General features: G+C 39.8%; 1 long non-coding RNA gene across 1 annotated transcript in view; it reads left to right on the top strand.

The window, feature by feature from the left end:
* LOC122185817 overlaps nt 1-14,140 on the top strand; it is a 54,275-nt gene continuing 40,135 nt past the window's right edge. The window contains exon 1 of the long non-coding RNA XR_006180979.1: nt 1-274. This is a non-coding gene — a long non-coding RNA (uncharacterized LOC122185817). The remainder of the gene's footprint in view (nt 275-14,140) is intronic.

The raw sequence follows: 14,140 nt of genomic DNA, 5'->3' as shown, positions 1-14,140 counted from the left end.
TCAGTAACTGGGACTGTTTCAGATAGAGAAGGGCCTGGAGCAGCAGCCATGTGTGTGGCTTTGTGTTTGTTCCTGACTTAGTATCTGTAAGGTGATAGAGTCTGGAAAGAGCAGGCTTTAGTACGTGTAACAGAGTCAAGGCTTGTTGGATGAGGCTGCCTTCACATGCAGCAGAGCTCCTCTGAACCCTGAGTAAGAAGAAAACAGGAGTTGCTGTGTTACCAGTGTGCGGCTTCTAGCAATTTATGTGTGATTTTAGCTGCCATTCTTAGAGGTAAGCATGGGCCCTAAAGGGTTGGAAGAGCAGTGCTGTTATGATGTAGTTCCTAGAATTATTGTTCTCTGTTAACTGCTAGAACATGAAGACTTTCTTGTGCCATAATAGCTCAGTATGCAGCTGTTAGCATGCAGTGGTCTTTGCACGTGTTATTTTATGAATGTGGTATTGGTGTGCTTTTGAGGGTAATGTTCTGTCCTGAATGATTAGCCTGCAAGCTGTTTTGGGAAGATATTCTAAGCTCTTGTATGCATCAAAGGACCTACTAACTTAAATGAAGGAGTTCCTTGGTGATTGTTTTATTTATTTGTGTGCTACTTGTCGTGTCACCTCCTGCTTAAAAGTAATTTGTGGCTTGAGACTCAACTGCTATGATCTGGGGAGCTAACTCTTCCCTGAGAAAGGAGGTTTATTGTGCTGTTCAAGTTGTTGCTCTAAAACCAGCTGCATAACTTAGTGGTTAGTGATTAAGGTTCACTGCACCACTATCAGTACAATTTACACAAAGCTGTTAAGTTTACAGATTCTGCATTCTGCATAGGCTGTATCTCTTATCAACTGTAAGGCAAATTCATAGTAGTTTTCTCTCTAACTTGTAACAAATGGAGCTTTGCAAAATCCTAGCAAAATCTATTATATGCTGTAGAAATGGAATTGAGCCAAGAAGTGCCTGCAGCTGTTTACTAGGTCATTACACATTTTGGATCCACATGTACCTCTGCATGAAATAAGCTCTTCAGGATAAACAAATAAAAAATGGACATATAAGAAAATAAGTACAACTAGCCCACCTTCAGCATCCAATTTCTACATTATGATAGAATTTTTCTGCATGCAGTCCCAATTCCCTAAAGGATTTAGTATAAATCAGGAATACCTCTGAGTGTAGTCATGTCAATAGAGTTATTCTACTGGAAAATAAAATACCTAAATTGTGCAGAAGCTGAAGGTATTGAAGCTATGTCAAGTAAAATAAACTTTGGACATTGTGTTCTTGTGATGGAGAATATTTGGGTGTTGTAATTTGCTTTAAAAACAAGTGCAAGTAGTTGTTGCATGAGGTACTGAAGTCAGACTGTTCACAGATCAGATGTTTTACCTGCCAACCAAGGATTCCTGATTAATCTTGCATTACAGTGTGCTAACAATTACTGTTAGGTTTTCAGCTTTTTTTCATGTTGTTGACCATGTCTTATGTTTGTGCTTCTGCCATCTTGGAAAAGGGTTTTTCAAAGTTACCGCTATCAACAAAGAATCTCCTGTGCTCAGAAAGGATAAGGTATTCTTCTTATGCTGATCTTGAGAGTAGCATGCCTCTATGCTGTGCATTTAATGCATTATTTATGTCACTGACGTGTGTGATGTGCCAGTTGAGACGATCTCTTTGCATGTTGTTGCCCATCCAATGGTACGTGACCAATTAAAGAAATTCCATGTTGCAGCTGAGTCCTGTAGGAGGTGCGTGTAGTGTCTTCAGGTAAACCTACTGTGTTAAACGAGACAAGTCTTTCTTTCATTACAGCAGTACTTTTGGATGTAGCTGAATCACAGAAGACAACATTTGCCTTTCTCTTAGGCAATATTGTAGCCAACCAGAACATTTCTCAGAGATTACATGAATATAAAAAGCATATACTTGATATTATAGTGCTTAGTTTTGCTTATGCTTGACTTCCTGAATAGTATTGTCAACAGTAAAAATGTACGGAGTACTCCATTTTCTTAGCATACTGTTTGATGGGTCCGTTACTTTGCTGTCATAGGTAGCAAAATCCAAGAAAAAGTGTAACTGAACTGTGACCGTCATATATGTGGGACCAGGAAAAGGTCTACTTTTAATTTCTCTGGGGTTTTTTTGTTCATTTGTGAACTCTTATTTTTGCAGTAAAATTATGTTCTCCTTAACTCTTTGAGAAAACTCACCCTGAGTTCAACAAAGCAGAGATTTCGTCCCCCAGGAAGGTTATTGTATGTGTTAAATTGAATTTGAGCTTTGGTAAAATAGAAAGCAATACTTGGTGTTATTATTAAAGTTGCTTTCCTTTTAGTAGCATATTTTGAACCCATGTTTCTGTCCTCTCTATACCATCATAATTCCTAAAATACTATTTTTGAGAAAGAGAACAAAAATAAAGCATGTTAAGTGCAAAATGAAGGGGAAACAGTTGGATTTGCAAGAGGCAATTTCTTCTTATTCTATGGAATTATGATTTCACAAAAGAAATTATGAGATAGTGTTTGTTGCAAGTAGTAATCAAGGTATGTATCACTTAGGAATTACTTGCAAATTCAGTTAGTTTAATATAGCTGTTAACTAATGCAGTGACTGTGGAAACTAGTTTGTGTATCATATTTGGTGCCTTTTGGTTGTCTGTAAGATGAGCACCAAGTTCTTTCAATAAGGTATTCTGCCAAGTGAACAGCCAAAGGAGTGACCCTAAGATCTTGCTCAAGTGGTTTATGTGTATTCTGTTAAGTGGAACCTCAGTCATAGAATCCGTTGAGTTGGAAGGGACCCTTTTAAAGATCATCTCGTCCAACTCTCCTGCAGTAAACAGCAACACCCACACCTTGATCAAGTGCCCAGAGCCTGGTCCAGCCTGACCTCGAATGTCTCCAAGGACAGGACATCCACCACTGCTCTGTGCAATCTGTTCCAGTGCTTTGCCACCCTTCTTGTAAGAAACTGTTCCTTATATCCAGTCCAAATCTCCCCTCTTCTAGTTTGAAGCTGTTTCTCTTGTCCTGTCAGGAAAGACATTGCTAAAGAGTCTGTCCCCTTCCTTCTTATAGACTCCCTTTACATACTAGAAAACTGCTATCAGCTCTCCTCAGAGCCTTCTCTTCTGCAGGCTAAACAGCCATTGCTCTCTGCCTTCCTCTTAGAGGAGGCATTCTATCCCTTGGATCGTTTCTGTGGCCCACCTCTGGATGCTCTCTAACAGGTCCATGTCTCTCCTGTACTGAGGTCTCCACATCTGAATGTAGTACTTCGGGTGAGATCTCGCCAGTGCAGAGCAGAGGGGCAAGGTCACCTACCTCGACTTGCTGGCCATGCTTCTTTTGATGCAGCCCAGGATACAGTTGGCTTTCTGGGCTGTGAAGGCACACTGCTGGCTCATGTCCAGCTTGTCATTTACCAGTAACCCCCAAACCCTTTTCAGCAGGACTATGTTCCAACCTTATGACCCCGAGCTTGCATTGATGGTGAGGGTTGCCACGACTCTGGGTAAGACCTTGCACATGGATTTATTGAACCTCATGAGGTTCACTTGGGCCCACCACTCAAGACTGTGTAGGTCTCTCTCTGAATGATATCCCATCCCTCAGGCATGTTGGCTGATTATCCCATCCCGCCTCCCTTTCTTCCATATGCTTTAGCATAGCTTTCAGGAGGATCTGCTTGTCTGCTTCAGCTCTTAAAAGAAATGAGTAAAGTCAAAAAGGTAACTTACAATGCAGTCTCCAGATTTTCTTTCCCTAATTATCTCTAGAATTATTTGTAAGTAAAACATAAATAAAATATGATGATCAGAGGGCTGGAGCCGCCTCTCCTATGAAGAAAGGTTGAGGAAACTGGGTTTGTTTAGCTTGGAGAAGAGAAAGCTTCAGGGAGACCTCATTGGGCCTTCCAGTACTTGAAGGGAGCATATAAACAAGAGGGGGAATGGCTGTTTACATGGGTTGAAAATGATAGGACAAGGGGGAATGATTTTAAACTGGGACAGGGGAGGTTTAGGTTAGACGTTAGGAGGATGTCTTCATTAAATCTTGCCATAGTGTCTTAGTGTTGCTCTTAGAGTTTCTGAACTTTTTAAGATATTACAGGTCTAGAAGCAGAGAATGGAGGTTGGCCCAGCACTGGCACATAGGATAGGGACTTGCTCCTGAAGTGATGTTCAGTACAAGACAGCTCTTTTGTTCTAATGCAAGCTCTTAGAGTGAGCATAGTTACTTTATTGCCAAAGAGAAACTTAAACGGGTATGTGTTTGCTGTCCTGAAGTCCCATGCTGTGAGGTATCCACCTGAAAAAGTGATGCAGCTTGGAAATGTTCCCTTGATCTAATGCAGGGCTAAACTTGATAGATCCATCTGGTAGTTACAGTCTAGCTTAATAGTTTGAATCCAAGAAATTCTTTAAAAGCACAGAGAAATTCAGATCTGGCATCCTGGTTCAAATCAAACTGTAGTGAGGCCATGTGATGTAATTTAACACTGCTTTATGGTGAAGAAATGTACTAGTTCAGATATTTGACAAAGCTGGTTATTGTTTACGAAAATTTGACAGGCTATGTAATGTGACATATGTCTTGTTATAGCTTGGTTGTTAACATGGCTGGCCAGCTACATTTTTACTATTGGAGTGAGATATGCAATACTTTGAAACCCAGTTTTGCCAATATCTCTTAGACCTTTTGGATAAAGATTTTTCATATGGTTTAAATTCACACGCTGCTTTGCACTGGACTTGAGTTTGTGTTGGTCAGTCCTAGAGTCCTTAATTCTTCTAGTCTATCCTTACAATGTGTCACAGAGATAGAATTGCTATGTCGGGACACCACAAAAATGCTTCAGTGTCTTTGGCATTTGTGCTTTGCTTGTCAGAAACGTTTATTTAATTTACATTCTTTTCCTTTTGAATATCCATTCTTTAGACTGTAGAAACAGTAGCTCTTCAACCTTTTAACTCTGGTTTTGATAAAGTTAAAACCATTGCCTCTGAAGGATCTAAGGCTCTCTTTGTTTGAAATAATTTTTCCTTTTTTTGTGAACAAATCTAATTCTTATACATGGAAAGAAAGGCTTTTTTGTTAAAGATTTTATAGCAAACATCCACTACTTGTTAGCAACTCCCTGGTTTGGTTTGTTGGTTGGTTTTTCCCTATTTATGGGATTCTGCTGACATGTACAGCAAAAAGGACCTTCTACTGGATATGAGCCTTAATAGGTAACAGCCAAGTTATTCCTGTGCTGTGTTAAAGCAATGAGCTTTTCCGTGCGCTTTGTAGATGACGATAAAGTTCCATGATATGCTGTCATTAGCTTCTGTGGGACCTTCTCTTTTCCTTCTTCTTTGCCTCCTAGAAAAAAAATCTATATACCCTTTAGCATGCTGCAAATTCTAAGAAAAAAAAAATTGTTTTATTTGCACTAGAAGAAATAAACCAGTTGTTCTAGGCATTTCCTTCATTTTCCCAAAGATATCAATTCAAAGGCATCAAGATACAGCTTCATGGATTAAAAAAAAAAAATCCATTCAGGCATGACCAAGTAATACATGTCAGTGTTAGACTTCTGACATTTTTAGACAGAGTCCTTCAGAAACTTTTTCAAAATATTCAAACACAATATAATTTCTATGCTAGCAAGTGAACACTGCATACTCTTTGATTAAAAACTATCATAATTCCTGATGATAATATTAATTGGGTTTTGGATCCCCATCAAACAATTCCTGTTTAACTTGTTCAAGTCCCCAAATATCTTTTTCAAGTGACAGCCATTTGTTCTTATGCCAAATTTTGAAGTAGCTGCAAGATTGAATTTCAAAATGCCAATGCCATTGTAGAATATACATCAGATTTGTATGGAGTGCTGGGTGCAGGGCAGTGAGCAGCTACAAGAACCTAGTTTGTTTTCAGAGGACTTCTCCACGTTCATATGGTTTGGGACGTACCTGAGGTTGTGTTTTGTTAGCTTTTACAGTGTTCTAACCTTATTATCTTTTTGCCACTTTCAGCATCTTCCTTTAGTGAACAGTGTTGCTTGTTGAGGTATGTTAGTAGACTAAGTTTTCTCTTTCTTCAGTGGTTACCCTTACTGTTTATGACAATCTGAGTATCTGCAGCCCAGCTTCTCTGTTCTCTGAGCAGTCAACACTTCTTATGCTCAGAAGCAGAAAGGACAGTACAACAACCATTCTTCTTACTTTCTACATCTGACAAGACAGCCTTTTAAAATCCAGTTACTTAGATTTTGGTCACGTTTTCATTTGGCCTTGTATAGTTCTTTGATATGATAGTGGAAGAGTACAAGCAAAATCCTAAGATGTATCCTTTTTCTTTAAATCTATCCTTATTATAGAAAATGATTCCAGAGTCTTCTGCAAAATAAAGGAGTTTGTTTTAGTATAATGTTTCAGTGCTTGCTATCAAACCCAGCTTTAGCATTCCTAGCTCCTCAACTGTCACTGACTTTGAAGGCTAATAAAGAACTGGAGAAAAAGATGTCAAATTAATCACATTGTGTGAGTGCAGTACTACCCAGGCATCAGAGAGGAAGCTCTGTGAAGTCTTCAGGTAGAGTCTTTGTTACTTTTGATTAGTGTACAGTTCCATCCTGATCTCTGAAGCCATTTGTGCTCCTGTTCTCACTTAGAGTGTTCATTTGGGGCTCACTTGTATGGATACAGAAAAAGACTGCTGTTGTGAGAAGATGCCTGCTTTATGCAGCGCACCTTTCAACATGAGCAGTTTCAGTTTGTGTGCTCAGTGTTGTGAATTAGAACGTGAGAATCCTGAGCTATGTTGAGAAGTGCAGAGACATCCTTAGGGAAACAGCATATAGGTGAAAGCTCTGTTTTTTCACTTAGTCAGAGATACTGATACTCATTCTGCAGTGTAGATGTGTTGAATGGCTAAAGGTGTTTTCTTAATGCTAGAAAGTTGCTGGGAAGTTACTCAGCTGGGAAAACTCTAAAAAATAAAATATCAATAGAGGGAAGCATTTCATTCCTTCCTCACAAGGTGCTTCAAGAGGCAGTGTGGTATATGTGTGAGGGGAGGGGGCACCTAACATTCTGTAAATTTCAACAGCCTAACTGTAAGTCACTGTTACGTTTTCTGGAATAAGGGAATGCTGGGCTCTGCTGCATAACGAAACCTGCATTTTGTTATACATCTTCAATGCAGAGTGGACTTTAACTTGTAGGGCAGGAACTCAATTAGCTGCCCCCAAATTTTCTTTCAGAAAGTCCTGAGTGGTTCACATGATGATTTTCAAAAACATCCCATACTGCAACCTGAAATGCAACTCAGGTATCGAGCTAACTTTTAGTTTTATTCCAGTATCTTTCTTCAAGGATAAACCTCAGATAGCATTATGTGGGTTATCAAACAAGAATGCCTTGAGCATGCCAGCACAGAGAAGTGTGTGTTCTGCTCTGCTTTATTTATAGTTTGATAATGAATTTGGAGTTGTTTAGCTCTGTACACAGCCACAGTTGTGTGAATAGAGGGAAATGCAAATGTTTTTGTGGAATGCAGCAGCATGTTCTTCACTTGTTAACTCAGTTAATTATGGTAGACATATTTACTGCTGATCTGAGCTGAGGTCAGTAAGACCTGGCACTGTCAGGGTAGTTTTTGATTTGGTTATTACAAAATGATTTATATAGGTGGAAGCAAAACTTATTTTTGTTCTGAGTCCTAGAGCTCTTGATGCATTATGATTAGTATCTTGAGAGCATACTCCTCATTGTATCCAAAGTGTTTAGTTTTAAATCTCTGTCCTTGTATAATTCAAGCTAGCTTGATACATGAAAATTTCTGTTATAATTTTGTTTGTTTGTTGGAGGGAGATTACAGCTGCATATACCTGATTCCATTCAAGTTAATTGTAACAAACATTAGAAATGTTTCTCAGTTGGATCCAAGCTTTTTCAAATTTTGGGAATGTTCCTAAGCACATCTGGAACTTCAAGGGGAAGGAACTGTGAAGTTTGAATTCGGACTTAAGTATTTGGAAAGAGCAAAGTTATAAGTTGTACAATAAATATGACTGTGAGGGAGGCAGATCTAGTTGTAGCCTCTTGAAGTTCACTGTGAGTGGTCATAGTTTTTATTCAGGCTGCATCAACATATGTATTCCACAAATCATCCTGAGTCAAAAAACTGAGTGTCCTTTCAGGAAAGGAAGCTTGTGGTACAAAAGAAGCCAGCAATGTGCCCTTGTGGCTCAGAAGGCAAATGATATCCTGGGCTCTATCAAAAGAGGGGTGGCCAGCAGGGACAGGGAGGTGATTGTCCCCCTCTATTCTGCTCTTGTGAGGCCCCATCTGGAGTACTGTGACCAGGTCTGGAGTCCCCAGTACAGGAAAGACAGGAAGCTGTTGGAGAGGGTCCAGAGGAGAGCCACAAAGATGATCAGGGGACTGGAGCACCTTCCCTACAAAGACAGGCTGAGGAAGCTGGGCTTGTTCAGCCTGGAGAAAAGAAGGCTGTAGGGTGAACTCATTGCAGCCTTTCAGTACCTAAAGGGAGCCTACAAACAGGAGGGGAATCAACTCTTTGAAAGGGTTGATAACTGCAGGACAAGGGGAAATGGTTTTAAGTTGAGGGAGGGAAGATTTAGGTTGGATGTCAGGGGGAAGTTCTTTACAGGGAGAGTGGTGAGGTGCTGGAACAGCTGCCCAGAGAGCCTGTGGATGCCCCGTTCCTGGAGGTGTTCAAGGCCAGGTTGGATGGGGCCCTGGGCAGCCTGGTCTGGTATGAAATGGGGAGGTTGGTGCTCATGTGGCAGGTGGTTGGAGATTCATGATCTTTGAGGTCCCTTCCAACCCTGGCCATTCTGTGATATCCTTTAATGGCTAAGAGTGTTATGGCACATGCCTTGCATGCTTTCTGCAGTAAATGCCCAAGTTACTGTGAGCAGAAAGCACAGTCTGGCTGTGGCTTTGGTGAGGGAGCTGACCTTGTCATTACACAGTGGTCTGTCTAAATGAGCCCAAGCCTTGTATTCTGGGGTGGCATTTTTCTTATTTGTTCTTTGTGTTATACTCATTTATATACTACCTTTAATGTGTTGGCTGCAGGTCAGTCATTTCTCAGCCAGCAGCTATACTACCCAGTTCGAAGAGTCACTAAATCGAACTGTTAGTCTGTTCATCCCTAGGCTTCCAAGGATTTCCAGCAGTAAATCTGGAAAATACATCTAATCCCACTGAAGCATTCTTCAGGTTTTTTGACATGAAGGATCATGTGGTGATTTGTGTGCAGCAGTGCAGTCTCTGGGACACAAACCAATGATTAGGAGCTGTGTGATTTGAGGGGAAAGGGAAGAGTTTCTTTGCTATTTCTGGGTTAGAGAATGAAGGCAGTAAAATTTTAATGAACTGACTAGAGGTAACAGACCCAAAATCGAAAAGTCATGCCAAATATCATTTTTCTGTTGGTGGTAGAAATTGTTCAGTTTATACACCTGCTGTAGAAGTGCTGCTTTTTTTTTTTCCAGATATTGGCTTATTTCCAGTGATGAATATAAGCTGCTAGGCAATAATAGAATAATAAACAGAAACAAAATTGTGAGCATCTGTCTATGATGATTTATTCACTTCTTCATCCATACTGAAAGCAAATTTTTGATTTGCTAGAAGTTTACTTCTCTTGTTTTTCTTAATATTTTTATATATTTATATATAAATAATAATATAATATAGATATATAATAATATAGATATATATCTATATATTTAGATGTATTGCTTTTCTTATAGCAATGTAATCAGAACATGAAGATGGTATCGAAGATAGCTACTGAGATGCAACTAATTAATGATTACTAAGTTGATTTCCAGATACCTACTGCCTCCTGAAAGGCAGAAAAGCAAAATGTCATTGTAATCTTGTTCTTGTTGTGGTGGAAATGGTTAGAAACAGAAAGGTTTGTGATGGCAGAATGAAGGTGGGGGAAAGAGAGAGAGAATGAGTGAAATACTAGTTATTTCTTAAAATGGAATGAAATGGTATCTTCTAATATTGTACCATACTTTTCCATCTGTAGACATGTACACAGCTGAATCTTCAGAGGACCCAAGAACCATCTTGTCAAATAAACCAGAGGGATTTGAGAAATTTGATCTGGTGCTGTGATTCCTTGTGAACTTGGACTCTGGCAGAGCTGGTGCAAGAGAACTAGGAAGCCTCTGTGCAGAATATTCCTCGCTAGGCTTTTCATTTAGTTATTTTCAAGTGTTCTGAAATGTTGCATCCAGTTTGTGGTGGAAACTAGGGAAAATCCAAAGTGGTTCATGTAGTTGTATGTTTTATATACTGGAATAAGTACGTTAACTGTTGGGTGCTTCTCATTGGAGAAATGCCTGGTTGACGTTTCTGATCTGTCCACTGTACAAGCTTTCACAGTTGCTGATGTGAACGAGTGCAGATCTGAAATGAGCAGGGTGCCTCTTTTTTCTTCTGTGCTGTTGGGAAAGGGTGGCTGGCTCTGGCTGTGTGCACCAGCTCCTGTCTGCTGGCTTTGGGAAGGGGCGAGCCTCTCCTTGGCCTCCTCATTTTCAGCTCTAGGAGGGGATTGCAGAGGCAAATTGCATCAGGACTTACCTTTACTCTCATGGACAAGTTGAACAATTCTCTCTGTTTAGATCTACCAGAAGTAGCTCTAATTTATTTAAATGAATAGCACATCTGACTCTCCTGTTTGCTGTCCGAAAAGCTGGATCCTATTTTCCATGGCCTCACTCTTCCCTTCCACCCCCGCTCTCTCTTCCTTCTCCCCAGAGGAAGAGAGCACTGCCATACGGCATAGCAATCCTCAACGCTGGAAGTGGCCAGTTCAGGACAACTGGAAAGGAATGTGAGCCATTACTGGAATTCTAATCTCAGACTCTTCTAGAAGAGAGCTTAACAGCTTTTTGCATGTCCTCTTGGGTCTGATGTTTGACAGGAAATGAGTTTGAAGGGTTCAGGAGCAGGTCACAGAACTCGTCTTGCTGCCAGCTGCTCTGCCGACCTTAACAGTGTGTTTGCAGAAATCTGATACACTTGCTTATTATTAAAGCCTTTTCTCCAAGAAAACTTATTTCCAAAGCCAGGTCCTGGTAGACGTATTGCTAGCATATTACATCTTTGCCTCTCTTGAATTCTTCTCCACTGACACTTGTTATGACCTAAGACTCTAGCCATGTGAAAAATGCTGTTTTGTAATTCGAGGCAGAGTGAGCAATTGTGTTTGCAGGCATGTTTATGTTTGTTCTTTTGCAGCACTTATTTTGTTTGTCCTTCATGTGCCCATCTGTGGGATCTCAAAGAAACCCAGATGCTTTCCTGATCTTGCATAATTAATGTAAGACCTCGTTAAATACCTCAGATCTGGTCTCAGTAATGTAATTTTAATGAATGGGCTTTTTCCTGTATAGCAGCTGAGAAGTATATTCCCAAGCAAACTTAAAAAATGAAGTCGTCTCCATACTTTCTTGGAATCCTACTGACAAGCAAGTGTTGTTCAGTGTAGAACAAAGTTCAGATAGGCCATGGAGACGAATGGCATGTCCCTCTTTCTTCATCTTGTCTTCATAAACTGGTTGTTGTTGTTGTTGTTTTAAATCAAAAGCATCAGAGTGTGGGAGCCCAGTAACAAAGCTACACCAGCAGGAATATTGCAACTAATACTGAAAAGCTATAGTAGAAGTTCACTTGATCACATGCTTTGGGAGTGCTGCATCTTCTCAAAAGGACTGTTAGCAGCTTTGTGTGTTGCATTTGGAAGGACTTGTCTAGAAAGGGATCCTTGTACAGGCCCTCTGTTTCAGCTCAGGGAGCTGGGTTTTCCCCTTCTTTTGCCTTCAGTCCAAGAAATGCTGGTATTACTGCAAAAATAATTGAGGAGATGAAATGAGTATAACACAAAATATGCAACCAACAGATCTTATACTGCTGCCATTTTAGCATCTGTCTTTTTGTTTCTCTCTGAACTTGTCACTTCAGCTCATCTGCAGCTTCTGCTGCTTTAATGTGTTAATCAGTATGTACTTCAGTTGAATTGTATTTCCTTCCATAAATGTCACTAGTTCTGAGACCAGTTTTGACTATAGATCTGGGATGTGTTTTGTTTCTCTTTGTTATGAATAGCTTGCTACAAAGAAATGAATATCTGTGAGTACAGCAAAATTAGAGTTGTAATATGCCTCTGTAGTAAGGCCGGCTGTATCTGGAAGAGGATCTGAATGTTGCAGCCAACCAAAGATGATAGATATTTAGTGTCCAAAATAACAAAATCATCAAAATGATTAAATTCATAAATTTTGTCTAATTCCTTTTTATTTTGTTAAAGAAACGGAAAAGCTGATTTGTATTCATCTGTAGGTACACTTGGGGATCTGAAATGAGAAAGAGACTGAAGCTTATTTTAAACGTGGTGAAAATTAAGCAAATGAGGGTAACCAGTTTAATATTAGAGAAAGAAAGAGACAGAACATTGCAATAATTTGATTTTTATGGTACGTATATAGTGGCAAAAGCTGATAACCTTGATCTGGGTTAATGGTGACCTGCTGAGACAAATAATACAATACATAATTCTTTTAGACCATTATAAAGTGGCAGTGGTCTTTAGATCAAGGCAAGAGAAGTACCAACTCCTTGGACAAGGGATCACTAGCCTTCCTGACTACTTCAGGAAAGTGTCTGTGTTGCAGGGACCAGAGGACGTGTTTCAGTCTTTTATCTGTATCTTCAAGACCTGAGGATGGAGAATCTTCAAAAAGTAGATCCTAGATACAAGATAGAGAGCAATAGCTCTGTAGAGGCTTTATTGTCCTGTTGCAGGGGCTGAATTCTGCTACAGTGTCACCATAATTCCTGAGTCATGGCATTCTACTGTGGGCAGTGCTTTGGAGGCACATCATCCCCACAGCTTGCCCTCGCTGCCCCCCGGAATGTAACTGTCTCCCTCTTTTGATCATTCAGTTGCTTCTCTGCATTGTAAAGAGTCAAGAACTGCAGTTTTTAACTTTCTGGTGACCGATGCAGTACCTATATTCCTGGGCAGATTAGCAAATTACAGTGAGACGAACATCAAAAGGAAGTTCAGTCTCAGAAAGGTTACAGGCAGGAATGCAAAGAACCTTCAGAGTTCAGACAACTACTGACCCAATGAAGTCACCTGGAGTTGCTTCACTGCTTACGGTATGACTTTAGGGGATTCTTTTGCTTATGTTTTCATGGTTTTGTTTTTCTTAAAGCAGAACATTCCATTTTTACCACAATGGAAGCTAAAAAAAAAACAAACAAAAAAAAAAAAACCAAAAAAAAAAACAGCCAACTAGTACTGTTCTTGATGGACATGTGTTTCAGAACATTCATGTCTCAAACAAAAGGGGAAAAAAAAAATAAAGGAAAAAAAGAAGTGACCCAAAAGATAATAACGATTCCAAGAATCATTTTGCTCTTATTCTGGACGGAGTCCTGAAAAAACTTGCTTGTAAAGGCAGAATTTCAGGGGGAACTCCAACTTACAGTCATCATTGACTCACAACCCAAAAAAATTGTAAATAATGAATTAAGAGAAGTTTAAGAAATATCTGCATGTGGATTCTCCAGTCTTTGTCTTATAGCATCAGCTTTTCACATTCGGAGGTCCTCCTCACTGTTGTAAAAGAGCTACACAAAAATCAGAGGAAACAGTGAGCTTGAATTGCATTTTTGATAACAATTTGTGTGCAGTTCACTGGGGTGCAGGGAAGGAGCAGAAACAACATAATTATGTTTTCACCTTTATCATCCTCTGTATATTAACAGAAAAGAAATTGTTGATCACGTGTTTCCTTAATTGAATGCTATTGACAACAATTTACCCTTGAGTGCAGAGGCTAGGTGTACTTAGTTTTTACTTTCCCATGGAGTCTATGATTCCCTTAAAGGAAAATCCTGATCATTATTTTTTCTGAAACAACCTTCGTTCTCCTTGCACAGCCACTTTAGTAATCATCTCTTGTGGCCTGATTGAAAAATCCAGTGGACCTGTAATGGGAGTCATTTCATTGACTTCAATAAGCTCTGGATCAGACCCATGGGGAATGAAGAATGACTTTCCCCTAATCTCTTAAATTCTTCTCCTCTCTCGTTCCAA

Source organism: Lagopus leucura, unplaced genomic scaffold (genome assembly GCF_019238085.1).
Source record: "Lagopus leucura isolate 7727_CA_CO unplaced genomic scaffold, USGS_WTPT01 Super-Scaffold_100033, whole genome shotgun sequence".
NCBI classification, from domain to species: domain Eukaryota; kingdom Metazoa; phylum Chordata; class Aves; order Galliformes; family Phasianidae; genus Lagopus; species Lagopus leucura.
The sequence above is the reverse complement of the archived record's forward strand: the minus strand, read 5'-3'. Positions and strand labels throughout refer to the sequence as shown.